Genomic DNA, 11603 nt, shown 5'->3' on the forward strand with positions numbered 1-11603 from the left:
TATTCATGCATCTGGCAGTTCTTTCATGTTGAGAGGTTTACTTCAGTGAGGAATATAGATTGACCTGCCTTGTATTGCCTTTGTTCCCTCTCAGATTGCAGCTGTGGCAGACATTGGAGGGGGCACTGTTGACAGGGCCATGAGAAGGATGATGGTGTTCCTCATTGACCACAACCTATCCAGACAGTACAACTTCGTGGGGAGAAACGGCAAGAGAGGATTCAAGCCCCTCAAGCTGTTTGAAGTAATTTTATGGTAGGTGCGCATATGGATAATGTTTAAGTTGTACAATATTAGAAAGAGATCATAATACCAAACATGTTTATTGAACTGTAAAGGCAACTACAGGTGTGTGTAAGGGTGGGCATAGGTGATGTCTGGGGTGTAATAGTTAGGAATGCAACGGTTCTTGTTTTTTTTATTAAACTGAATGACACACCCCCTACGGCTCAATACGCAGACATGAAACGTGATATTTCTTTTTTTTTAATCTCAAGTCTTTTTTATTTTTGTGTTAAGTACAGAACAAACATTAACATTCAACCCTCCCAACCCCGTCGCACCCCAATTCAAAGTAATTAACAACAACAAGAAGAAAAAACAATATGACATAAATAATAATAATAGATAAAATTAAAAAAAAAAAAATTAAAAAAAAATAATAATAATAAAATAAAATAATAACAATAATGAAAAATAAATAAATAAATAAATAAATAAATGAATAAAATACACAAATAAAGAAGGAAGGAGGAGGAGGACTTCCATAGAAGTTACTACATAACAATGTCATTAGAATCAAGCTTTCCCACTAAAGTGAGGACAGGCTGCCAAATATAGCAGAATTTGAGACTGTTACCCTGGATATGAAATCGGATATCTTCAAGTGTCAGATATTGCATTACATCATTAATCCAATGCTTAAATGTAGGGGGCGATTTGTCTTTCCACTTCATTAATATAATACGTCTGGCAATTAGTGTTGTAAATGCTATAACAATTTTACCATAGTCGCCTATGCCGCTTAGTTCTTCAGGTGCTACTCCAAAAATACTAACCAATGGAGAGGGTTCAATATCCACATTCAGAGCTTTAGACAAAAACACAAAGATTGAATTCCAAAACTCAAATAATTTTGGACAACTCCAGAACATGTGTACGAGTGTAGCAGGTTCAACTTTACATCTGTCACATGTTGGATCAATATTAGGCATAATCCTAGCCAACCTTGTCTTGGACCAATGTAACCGGTGGAAGACTTTAAATTGAATAATAGCATGCTTGAGGCAAATTGACGATGAATGTATATTTTTGAGAGCGGATTGCCATTGTGTGTCAGATATATTTGTATCCAGTTCCTCCTCCCATTTGCTTTTTAACACTGTTAATTGTTCTAAGTTGCTTGTATTAAGTACACCATAAACTGTTCCTATTGTTTCTTTAAATTGAGGAAGGATTTTGATTAATGTATCTAAAAGAGAATCTGTCTGTGGTGATGGGAAAGATGGAAAGTGTGTAGAAACAAAGCTACGGAGCTGCAGATACCTGTAGAAGTGTGTGCTAGGAATGCGGTTTTGTGTTTGGAAATATTCAAAGGATCCAAACACCCCACCAACATAGAGATCTTTGATTGTCTTCAGTCCCCTCTCAGACCAGACCTTAAAGGCATTATCATTTATAGATGGGGTAAACATATTGTTTCCAACCAAAGGGGCATTCTTAGACATGTCAAATAAAGAGAAGGCCCGTCTAAATTGTGCCCATATTTTAAAAGAGTGTTTCACAATGGGATTGCTGCAGAATTTGGACATGGGCTCTGCAAGGGGAATTTTGGAGCAGGCTATTGCATGTAATGAGACCTGTTTGCAAGATGCTATTTCTAGCTGCAACCAGCTGGGGCAGTTTTCATAAGTAGCAGAGTGGATCCAAAAAAGTATGTTTTTAATATTAGTTGCCCAATAGTAATATTGAAAGTTGGGCAAGGAGAACCCACCATGTTGTTTGTGTCGTTGCAGTACTTCTTTACGTATACGTGGATTTTTCCCATTCCAAATAAAGCCAGATATAAGTTTGTTTATATTTCCAAAAAAAGATTTAGTTAAGAAAATGGGGAGGCATTGGAAGACAAACAAAAAACGAGGCATGATATTCATTTTGACAACGTTGATTCTTCCCCCTAGGGATAGCGGGAGGAGGTTCCAGCGGCTTAAGTCTGTCTTTAGACTTTTTAAAAGTGGGGCAAAATTAGCTTCATATAAATCTTTAAACCTACGTGTTATCCAAATTCCTAAATACCTAAATTTATGTGTGCATATCTTGATAGAAAATGATTGGTTTGTAGTAAGCTGATAGGAGGGGTCAATAGGCATAAGTTCACTTTTTTGCATGTTAACCTTGTATCCTGAAATCCTACCAAATGAATGTAGCACCTCCAGCATCTTAGGTAGACTTTCCTCAGGATCTGACATATATATGAGCATATCATCGGCATATAGTGAAACCTTGTGCTCTAATCCGCCTCTCAACACTCCTTTGATGTCAGTATTGCTACGCAGTGCAATTGCCAGTGGCTCAATAGTTAAAGCAAATAGTAGGGGCGACAAGGGGCAGCCTTGTCTAGTGCCACGTTGTAAATTGAAGAAAGGTGAGAGGTTATTATTAGTTCGAACAGCTGCCATAGGTAGGAAATACAATACCTTAATCCACTGTATAAATTGTGGTCCAAACCCGAAACGTTCTAAAATAAAGAAAAGATAGTCCATCTCTACTCAATCAAAGGCCTTTTCGGCGTCTAGTGATATCAAAACTTCTTTGCTTTTGGATGGTGAGGAGTTGTAAAGAATATTAAGCAATCTACGTACATTAGATGATAATTGTCTATTTTTAATGAATCCTGTCTGATCCTCTGATATCAGTGATGGAAGTATTCTTTCCAATCGCAAGGCTAACATTTTGGCAAGTATTTTATTGTCAACATTTAAAAGAGAAATTGGGCGGTAAGAGCCACATATTAAGGAATCTTTGTCCTTCTTAGGAATAAGTGATATAACAGCTTGACGCATTGTTGGGGGCAGTGACCCAGCTGTGAATGACTCTTCAAACACAGAGAGTAGAAGAGGTGCTAGCTCTTTAGAAAACTTTTTAAAAAATTCACTAGGAAATCCATCTGGCCCCGGGCATTTGCCATTTTGCATAGTTTTCACAGCAAAGCAAAATTCTTCTTCAGTGAATGGCTCATCAAGTTCAGAGGCAACTTGCTTCTGTACTGAAGGAATATCTAAATTGTGAAAAAAGGATTGAAACAGATTTTTATCCTGATGTGATTCAGAACTGTACAGCCTAGAATAGAACCTATGGAAAGTCTGGTTAATTTCAAGGTGGTTGATATGCTTATTGCCTGTCTCATCACTTATTTCAGTTATACTTTGGGCTGCAGACCTTTGGCGCAGCTGGTGTGCAAGAATTGTACCTATTTTTTCACCGTGTTCATAAATTTTATGATGTGATTTATTGAGAAGGTTGGTAATATATTTAGATGATAAAAGATTGAATTCTGTCTGTAACATGAGCCTGTGTTTATATAAGTCTGGGGATGGCGCCTGAGCAAGTAACCTATCGACATGCAAAATATCCTCAGTTAATTTCTTAAGATATGCTGTTTCACCCTTTTTCTTTTGGGCACAATAAGATATAATTTGTCCCCTTAGATATGCCTTCATAGACTCCCATATTGTTGATGATGACATACCTGGTGTTTTATTATTTTCCATAAATGATGATATTTCAGATGAGATAAAATCAACAAAGCATTGATCACTAAGCCATAAATTATTTAATCGCCATGGTCTATAAACATCTTGTGAGGTTGGTATATCCAATGTCATCAATAATGGGGCATGATCAGATATAATAATTGCTTGATATTCACACTTACTCACTATGGGGAGAAGGCGGTTGTCCATTAGGAAATAATCTATGCGGGAAAAGGTTTTATGAACATGGGAGAAAAAAGAGTAACATCTAGAGTTAGGATTCTGAAAGCGCCATACATCTGTAATCCCATAAGTCTGAAGAAATAAATCAATGGTTTGGCTTGCTCTAGTTTGAGGGACCATTCTAGTTGAGCTACGGTCTAAATGGGAGAAGGCACAGTTCAGATCACCTGCCAAAATAAGGTAGTGAGAGTTTATATCTGGCAAGCGAGAAAAAAAGGATGAAGAAAAATGACTCGTCATCCCAGTTGGGGGCGTATATGTTAGCTAGGACAACTGGGGTTTCATATAATCTTCCTGTAACTATAACATACCTTCCATAGTTATCTGCCTCCACTTTTGACATTACAAATGGAACATTCTTATTTATCAAAATAGCTGTGCCTCTTGACTTACTGTTGAAATTGGAATGATAGAGTTGACCTATCCAGGTGCCTCTTAGTTTACTATGATCACATTGACATAAATGTGTTTCTTGGAGAAAGGCCAGTCCAGCATTAAGCTGGCTGAGATGCGACAGAACTTTCTTGCGTTTAACAGGGTGATTTAAAGATTTCACATTCCAGGAAACAAAGTTAACTGGGCATCCTGTATTACCTCTCAACAGTGTGTTAGCCATTTATCATTATATAAAAGCATATTAATGTATCCAGATATTGGTGCAAAAAAAAAAAAAGGTCCTCCTCCAAAAAAAAAATTAAAAAAAATAAAAAATAAAAAAGGTGAGAAAAATAAGCATTAAAACCATACAAAAAAGATTATCAGGTGCGATTAAGTCCCTCCCCTTGTCACCTAGAACGAGGTGAACACTAAACCCTTTACAATGGAATCCACACATAGACTATGTGCTTGTGATGGGGGAACTCAAACTCGAGCAGGGGGCTCTGCCAATTAAGCAGTAATGAAAAGCGCTTCCAATACGTTAAGTCGACTGTCCATTGTATCAAGCCAGTCCAAACATCAGTGGTTCTATTGATTACAGTAATTCTCTCTCACTCGCGATCACTTTCAATTTCTAAATAGATTTTAGCCTACCTTTCGGACATGTCATCATGATTACAACGTTTACTCTGACGATACAGGCCTGTCTTCCACAAGTATTGTCGATTTCACATACGACATCGCTTTTCTCGGGTCCAAAAATTCTTTCTTGGTGCCTTTGAAAGTGATGCATAACTTGGCAGGGAACTTCACTCCGTAGCGGGCATCCTCGCGGCCTCTCAGCAGCTGTTTTACCTCGTTGAACGCAGATCTTGCTCGCGCGACGGCTGGAGGATAATCCGGAAAGATGGAAATAGACACTCCTCCATAGCGCAAGCCATCACCTCTTTCCTTTGCTCGGCGAAGTATGTCCACACAATCCTGATAATAATGGAGCTTTGCGATTATGGCCCGGGGCTTCTCCTGGCTTGCAGTAGGGCTATTCTCTCGCGTAGGTTTAGATTTCTTTGATGACGAAGCCCTTCCGAGTCGATGCGATCTGTCAACCAACACGTCTTTATCCAAATCGAATGCCTCCTTCAGTAGCTGTGTGACGAATGAAGGGTCGCCCGTTCCAGCCTCCTCTGGGACGTTTAGTATTCGGATGTTTGATCTCCTCATTCTGCCTTCCATGTCCATGCATTTTTGTTGCAAGTCCAACACATTTGCCTGAAGTTGTTCGACTGTAGCTTGTAGAGTTGTAACATCGTCTGAGCACGTTGTCAGACTGTGCTCCATGTCAGCCATTTTGGTAGTCACCGTTTCTAGGTCGGTGCGCAGTCGAGAAACACTGTTCACGACCTCAGTCTTAACAGCCTGAATTTCACTTTTTACCGCGCTGAATTCGCCAGTAAGAATGTCCTTTAGTTCTGACCTGATTAGTGTTGAGATGTCATCTTTAAGAGAGGCAAGAACTTCGGTCTTGAGATCTTCCATGCTAGCTTGTTTGCTATTAGCCGTTTTCCGCCCAGGAGTGTAAGAATATTGTCGTAGGTTCCTCGCCATTGACATAAAATACAGATCAGCTCACTGGCCACATGTACGTGACTTCAGTCGACCAATATGAGAAGTATAAAGCGCTTCAAATACAATTTTAAACTTAGATTTTGGCAGAGCTTCCCAAAGCGTGTCTTACTCCATATCCTGCTCAACAGCGCCCCTGAAACGTGATATTTCGATATGTTATTAAAATATTACTCTGCTACACAGTTTTCCTAAACTTAGAATATAATAGAATGCCTTTTATTGGAAACAAATAACGGCTAGAAATATTTCACTTAATGTCTGATGAATCTATTTAATGTATGAGCTTCGCCTTATACATTGAATTACTGAAATTAAAGGAGAAGTTTGGTGTGAATCAGTCATTAGCCCGGTTGTTTGAGGTCAACAAGTGCTGTCAGGAAAAAGAACAAGAAAATGTGATGCAACATAGACCGCATACATACAGAACCTTCAGTGAACCTTAACAACTGGGCTATTGATTGATTCACACTAGATTTCTCCTTTAACAAACTTCCACAATATTCAATTTTTTGAGAAACTCTGTTGCTTCTGCAAACCTGGCTGAGAGTTGTCACATGAAGTAAGTCATTGCTATATTTGTGCCTTGCAGGAGCCTTGAAGAAGAATGCAATGACCAGTCAGATCACCAGAAAGGACACAGAGAAGGCGGTCTCGAAGTGGCTGATTGGTGCCAGGGACCGGGGGGGGCAGCCCCTCAGGAAATTTAAATTGTTTTTTTTTTTTTTCTCAGTGATTTCTGTAATAAAAACTTAGTTTTTATTTTTTGTAAATAGCAATAAAAAGTAATTGTATTACTAGTCTTTTTGTCATTGTTTGTGTAAAGAACTGTAACATTGGGCTGACTGTAAAATAAGCCCCCATAATAGTTATTACCTTAAAGGGTACAATCAGGGACCCATAATGAGCCCACATGGGCCCACTCAGTGTGGGCCCCAGATGGGAGAAACCTGGGTTGCCCAAGTGGGTTTTAGCTAGGGCCCATGTGAAACCCACTTTCAGCCCAACTGGGTTTGCCCACATGGGGCCACCATGGAACCCCTGGACAAAACTGACTGGAGCCCAGCTGGGCAGCCCATACCCAACCCATATGGTCTTGAATTACCCTTCATGTTGCATGCTCAACTCAGAGGGTCAGCCAGTGTCATGGATATTGACCTGTGTGATGGGAGAATTGTACACACTGCCAGAGTACAGATGGAAAGGCTATGCCAAAGCTGTGATCACCACATTGGCAAAGAAACTGCATTCAGAGGGCTACCCAGTCTACTGCTTCATTGAGGAGGAGAACCAGGTGTCCTACAGGCTCTTTACCAGTTTAGGCTTCATTGAAGATCCGTCTTATAGAAATGCTTGGTTTGATTTCAATCAAGTGTCAAAAATGCCATAAGTCCTTTCGGACAATGAACATTCCTGTCATGATTGCACGATTGAAGGGGGGTGTTCAACAAACATCCAGTGTGCAATGAAAATAAATTTACTGTTTGTTCTTACAGTGGTGCTTGAAAGTTTGTGAACGCTTTAGAATTTTCTATATTTCTGCATAAATATGACCTAAAACATGATGATGCCCTTTATTGTCACTAGTCACATGTACCAGCGAAATTAGCCGAAAACCTGTCCGTACATATACAACATACAATTGACATAGGGTAGACAGGACAGGAAGACAGGGATAAAGATAAAAAGGAAACACAACATGAGGAGAGATAAGGAAAAAAAGAACACCCCCCCCCCCCCACTATGCTCCTGTCATGAGTACAGTGTGGGAACATTTAAAAAATCTTTGCACATAAGCACACAACAACACAAGTACACTTTAAACACAGGACTTGAGGGGGGGAATCGGGGTAAGGGGGGGAGGGGGAGGTAATCCAGTGCAAGCAAGCAGCCGTCCGCTCCTGCAGCCATGAAGGCGCTGGTCACGCACCCACTTGTCACACTGGGGGTAAAAATGGCGACCGCGGAGAGTTAGAGAAGGAATGCAAGGAATGCGAGAGTGTCTCCCGGCAGTGACCTTCAGGGGGAAATGTTGCCTCAGCAACAGCCTGAACCAAGGCTGGTGCTGTCTCAGGGCGCCAAATGTCAATAAGATATGAATTGTTTGGTCTTTCCAGATGCAGTCTTTGCACGTCCACACCGCTCATCCATATCTGTCCATTCCGTCCATTCTATTCAAATTGATCTCGGAAAAACGTATTCCTTGCAAAGCTGAAAGCTGCTCCGAGATAACAACCATTTTGTCGTTAAAGTTCTGAATGTCCACAGTCTGAGTGCCAACAGCTTTGTCCACCACTCCAATCATATCAGGCAACTTTGTGGGGCTTTGAACAGCTGTCACCATTGTCTGATTTCCTCAATATACCAGGGCAATGCCTAATCCAATCAGCAAAAGTCCTGTAATCATGGTTCCGAATAGGTAGATATCTTCAATGTCCTCCACAGAAAGAATCGCCAGGCACACGACCCGCCACCGCTCCCACGTGTCCATCGTGTAACCAGCCGCAAATGTTCCGGCAGGACAGATGGGTTTCCCCGAACCCAAACTTCTCGTTGAGAAAACTGTCAATTTCGTTAGGAGACCAGTTTATCAATTCCATGCTTTTTTTAGTTTAGAAAGTAATGCAGGAAGAGTCTCTTCAAAAAGGACAGCAGACGAGACAAGACACAGAAGCAGGGAAAAAAGGAGGGAGAGGGAGAGCAGAAAATGCGACCGCCTTCCGTGAAAGCATGGAGAGGAAAAAAAAATCATCAGATTTTCACACAAGTCCTAAAAGTAGATTAAGAAGTTTGGTGTTCTTCTATTAGAGAGGAGAGATATGTTGATCTAGCAGCACTAAGAGCTTTTCTATACATCAGGAATCTCCTTCCACACTAATTTGAATGTTACCATTTTTATTTGATGCCATTTACATTCCAATTTTCGAGTGGTCTGTTTTAAAGTGCGAGTGTCATCATTATACCAGGGTGCTAATTTTTTCTCTCTGATCATTTTCCTTTGAAGAGGAACTACATTCATTGTTTATTCCGAACAGTAAAGAAGATATAAAATTTAAAAAAATGCAATAATCAAAACATCGTCATAAACAAACAGAATAGCATAGCCACAAGGCAGTAACATAATAATGTTCAGAAAGGATTAGGAAGAAGTAAACTAGACTGCATTTTCTCTGCGGAAGTGCAAAGTGTGCTTGCTGAGCTGTAGCAGAACAGCTATCATGCCAGCATGCTAAAAGCTAGTATGCCAACATGCTAATTGCAACATGCTAATGCCAACATGCTAATAACTAGCATGTTAACAGTTAGCATATTAACATGTTAACAGTTAGCATACTAACATGCTAACAGCATACTAACATGCTAAAAGCTAGCATGTTAACATTAATGCTAACATGCTAATAGATAACATGCTAATAGCTAGCATTCTAACATGCTAATGATTAACATGCTATTTGTTAAAATTCTAACACTTTAAGGCTAATATGCTGACAGCTATCATGCTAACAGCTAACAGGCTAACATGCTAATGGCTAGTATGTTAACTTTTAGCATGCCAACACGCTGAAGGTGGCATGCTAACAGCTAACATGCTAACAGTTAGCATGCTAACATGCTCAGGTGAACTCGCTAATAGCAAACATGTGAACTCTGCATGCTACCATGCTAATCCTAACATGTTAACAGCTCTCATGATAACATGCTAATGGTGAACATGCTAACAACTCACGAGCTAACAGCAGGCATGATATCGTAATGAGTAACATGCTAACAGGTAGCATGGTAACACGTGAATGCTTATATGCTAATTGCTATAGTGTGTGATTGTAAGTATTCCTAATAAAGTGGCCATTGAGTTGAAGTTGACTTGCTGTCAAAGTCTCAAATGAGCAGATCGTTGCCAAATGCATCATCACCTATGGGGGAAGGGAGGAACGACTCAGTCAAGCTTCCATTGATTAGCGGCAAAATGGAGAAAAAATGGATGGATGAAAGGCAAGACAAAGATGAGTGCGGGTCAGAACCGATATCATGTGTGTGATGGGTGATTTGGCCTGATTTGGCCATATGAAGTTTGGTGGATGTGTGGTGAAGTGTTACTGAGCAAAACTCCATTCATTTGAATGGGGCCAAAAATCAATGGAAGCCTATGGAGGTAAAAAGAGATGCGTGAAAACCAAGGAAAAGACGAGTGCAGGTCTCAGATGAGGGGATGGATCTGTGCGGGGACTTGGCCTGAGGCATCAAGTGAAGTTTCTTGAAGTTTGGTCACTTGGTTAAAAAAACTGATGGAGAGTGAAAGTTTTTCTCCTGAAACACCATTCATTTTCAATGGGGCCAAAAATCAATGCAAACCTATGGAGGAAAAAGGGATGAGCAAAAAGAAAGAAAAATATGAGTGCGGGTCAGAACCGATTGCATGTATGTGTCGGGGGAGTTGGCTTGAAGTATCACATGAGGTTTGGTGCATCTGCGATGGAGCGTGTCCAAGTAGGACGATTCGATTCATGAGCCCTATTCATTCTCTATGGGAAAAAACCAAAAGAAAAACGACAAGAACAAGAGAACGGGTGCGTTGTTCCAAAAGCTGTATACAAGCACACTACACCACTTCGGGCCAGAAGTCGCAGAGTTGGAATGGTGTCTCTATCTCGAACGCCCTAGGAGGAATAGTGGATCCAAAAAATGTGTTAGAATAAGGCAGAATAAGTAAACTTAAGAAGAACAACACAGCAGCCTGAGCAAGCACACTAATAATTCATACTGCTGGTTACCGAGATCATACTAATTCACTATTCTTAAATTCAAAATGTTTAAAATTCAGGGATATTATAGAATATAAAACTGTCTTAATAATGTACAAAGTAAGGAATTATCAAGTACCAAGGAATATCCAAACAATGTTCTCGGATCGAGAGGGGGGCTATAATTTTAGGGGGAAATTGAAATTTAAAATTCGCAGTGCTAGGACAACGTTAAAAATGTTCAGTATTTCTATTTGCGGAGTAAAGGTATGGAGTAGTTTGAATGAGGAGCTCATGAAATGTACAACTATAAACCAGTTCAAAAAAAGGTATAAGGAACAGATCTTTATGAGGTATAGGGAGGAGGAATTACAATAACATTCTATTGATAATATAAGTGTATATATGTGGGTATGGGTACGGATATATATATAATATATTATATTATATATAATATAATATTATATATATATGTAAAATTATATATATATATATATATATATATATATATATATATATATATATATATATATATATATATAAAATGTATGTATAATATATATGCATAATAATATTATGGGTGTCTGTGTACGTATGGATATGTGTATAGTTATAGGTATGTGTATATGTACGTACTGTATATACGTATTGTACAGTGGTGCTTGAAAGTTTGTGAACCCTTTAGAATTTTCTATATTTCTGCATAAATATGACTGAAAACATCAGATTTTCACACAAGTCCCAAAAGTAGATAAAGAGAACCCAGTTAAACAAATGAGACAAAAATGTTATAGAGGTAGACTTACGACTGCCCGGTCATAAACCGATCTGGTCGTAAGTCGGCTTATGTTAAATGAACATACCG

The sequence above is a fragment of the Neoarius graeffei genome, chromosome 26 (genome assembly GCF_027579695.1).
Source record: "Neoarius graeffei isolate fNeoGra1 chromosome 26, fNeoGra1.pri, whole genome shotgun sequence".
NCBI lineage: Eukaryota > Metazoa > Chordata > Actinopteri > Siluriformes > Ariidae > Neoarius > Neoarius graeffei.